The following is a 2,505-nucleotide window of genomic DNA, read 5'->3' as shown; positions in this document are numbered from 1 at the left end:
AGCGCGGAGGGCACTTGCCTTCCAGAGCCGCGTCCCCTCTCCCACCAAGCCCTGCCCAGCTCCTGTCCCCGGCCTGCCCGAGCCAACCACCTCGTCCCGGGAGAAGCCGGCTCCACCGCCCCTTCCGCGCCGGGGAGCCGACGGAGGAGCTGCCGCCTGGCCCGGAGCTTGTGACCCCCCCCCCACTGGCGGCAGGAGGGGGCGAGGGGGGGCCTGGCCCCTTCGCTGCCGCCGATCCCCGAGGGTTTGGGGCGCACAAGGCCCTCAGAGGAGGGGATGCGGGGAGGGGGGAGCGGTGGCAGCTCCCCTGCCCCAGCCTCCGGAGTCCCCCAGGCTTCGCCTGCCCCGCCGGATCGCGCTGCGGGTCCCCCATGGGCCTGTGCTGTGGGTCCCCGGAGGGTGGGGAGGGGGGGCAGTGGGTGGGAGGGAGCAGTAACTGGGGAGGGAGCCCCGTGTCGCTCGGGCCAGACGAGCTCTGCTGCGAGGAAAGGGAGTTTTATTATTATTACCGTCATCATTATTATTATTATTGTTATTATTTCAAAAAAAAAAAGTTCATTTCCTGGCGAATTTGGCAGTGGCGGGTGACGTCAGAGCTCCGGCGTCGTAGTGACTGGGGCCGCGGGGCCGGGGGAGGCCGGCAGCCGGCACCCCGCGCCGCCGGCCCGCGGGCGGCCCCGGCGCCCCGCCGCTGCCGGCGCCCCCCCGCCTGGGCACCAGGGGGAGGGGGGCACAGCCCTCCCCTCACGGCCCCGACGGGCCCCAGCAGCTCCTGCTCCGACCCCGCCGTCGGGGTCCCTGCCCGGCGGGCGCGGGGCCGCTCTCTGCCGCCCCCCGCGCTTCTCCGCGGGCTCGGGCGCTGCCCTCCCCTCGCGTCCAGCTTGGAAGTTGAGGGGTTGCAACCAGCCTTTCCCTTTTCCTAGGAAACTAGAGGTTTAGGACTGGGAGGGGAGCGCCGTGAAGCAGGACCTGCAGGCGCTGGTGGGTGTTTGTTCCTTTCCTTCCCCCCCCCCTTTCTTTCCCCTCCCCAAATGCAGACGGGTTTATCGGCACTTTTAGGGGTAACGGAGAGCCCGACTCCACGCTCCTGACTGCGTCCTAAACGTGCCCTAAACTCCGCAGAAARCGCCTGTTGATTCGGGCTGCGCTTCTCCCTGACCCGCCGATCGGCAACCGTGCGGCGAAAACCGTTCAAGTGTTTGCAAATATTAAAACGGGTTTTCGTAAAAGGCGGTGGAAAAAGAAAAGGCGGCGGCACCGTCGGGGGAGGCCGCGGGCGCCTGGCCCCTGCCCCGGCTCGGCCCAGCCCGGCCCGGCTGCTCGCTGCGGCCGCCGGCAGCGAAGCCCCTGCCCGGGGCCGAGCCGAACCGCGGGGCCGAGCCGCGTCCGGCCGTGCTCGGAGCGGCCCCGCCGGCCCGGGCCGCGGCCCCCCTCGCTGCCCTGCCGCCTGCGGCCTCTCCCAGGCCCGCTCGGAGYCCTCGCATTTATTTATTTTTGCCGATTCAGACAGTTATTTCAAACTATCGTGACAGGAACGACCACGCTGGCATTTGTTCCACTCCCGGCTCCGCGCGCGTTGCTTTCCCAGATTTTTTTTTTTTTTTTTTTAGCGTACTTAACGCCCTCGCGCCGGTCTGGCGCTGCCCCCGGCCCCCCCGGCCCCAGGGCATCCCGGTGGCGGCGCCGCAGCCCGGGCCGGAGCCGAGCGCCCCGACGGAGCCACCTCCCCGTCGCCGAGCCCTTTCCCGCAGCCCTGCCTCGCTGCACGCCCCGGCCCCCGCGGCTCTCTCCTCCCGCTCCCCCCCCTTCCATCTATTCCCCCCCGCCCCCGGGGCACCCCGCTGACTCCGCAGCCCCCCAGCGCCTATCCCCGCCCCGGCGGGGCGTGCAGCGCCCGGGCAGGGAAAGCCCCCGCGGCGCCGCCGGGCGAGGATGCTGCGGGCGGGGAAGGCGGGCGGAGGAGGGGGTCTGCGCCCCCCCGGCCGGCTCCGTTTGGGGCCGGGGGTGCGGTCGGGGGCGGTGTGGGGCGGCGGGATTGGCTGGCCCGGCCGCCGGCCCTGCGCGCCCCGGCCCGTCTGCGGCGCCGCGGCCAGCTGGCGCCAGCGCTCATATAGGATGCGCGGGGATGGGACCGAGCCGGCCAGAGCAGCGGGCTTTGCCATCTGAGTAACACCCTCCATCCAGCCCTCTCTCCTCCTCCCTCCCTCGCTCGCTCGCTCGCTCTGTGTGTGTGTTTTTTTTCCCCTCTCTCTCCCTCCTCTCTCTTTTTTTTCCCTTTCTCCCCCCTCTTCGCGGCACTCGCATCCTCCAGGCCGGCTCCCTCGCCGCCCGCCCCGCAGAGGCGTCCTGCCTCCGGCGCCGGTAAGTGTGGGGCGCGGGGGGGGCGCCGCGCTGCTGCCAGGGCGCGCTCGCCGCTCGCGCTGCAACACCCTCTCCCCCCGTTTCTCTTTTTTCTCCCCCCTCTCCTTCTCCCTTCCCTTTCCTTTTGTGTCTGCCGGAGTTTTT

The 2,505-nt window shown here is 70.6% G+C and overlaps 1 protein-coding gene and 1 long non-coding RNA gene across 4 annotated transcripts in view; one reads left to right on the top strand and one right to left on the bottom strand.

Annotated features, from left to right (window-relative positions):
* Window positions 1–2,505, bottom strand: part of LOC146600478 (uncharacterized) — a 14,881-nt gene that overhangs the window by 11,609 nt on the left and 767 nt on the right. The gene's annotated exons all lie outside the window — the stretch shown is intronic.
* Window positions 2,064–2,505, top strand: part of GATA2 (GATA binding protein 2) — a 10,916-nt gene continuing 10,474 nt past the window's right edge. Inside the window, exon 1 of one of the 2 annotated variants that reach the window (XM_085324491.1) lies at window positions 2,064–2,361. The gene's annotated coding sequence lies outside the window, so the exon portion shown is untranslated. The remainder of the gene's footprint in view (window positions 2,362–2,505) is intronic. The other variant, XM_085324497.1, reaches the window with a different exon arrangement.

Source organism: Rhea americana, unplaced genomic scaffold, assembly GCF_003343005.1.
Source record: "Rhea americana isolate MKP2758 unplaced genomic scaffold, rheAme1 scaffold_120, whole genome shotgun sequence".
Lineage (NCBI taxonomy): Eukaryota > Metazoa > Chordata > Aves > Rheiformes > Rheidae > Rhea > Rhea americana.
The sequence above is the reverse complement of the archived record's forward strand: the minus strand, read 5'-3'. Positions and strand labels throughout refer to the sequence as shown.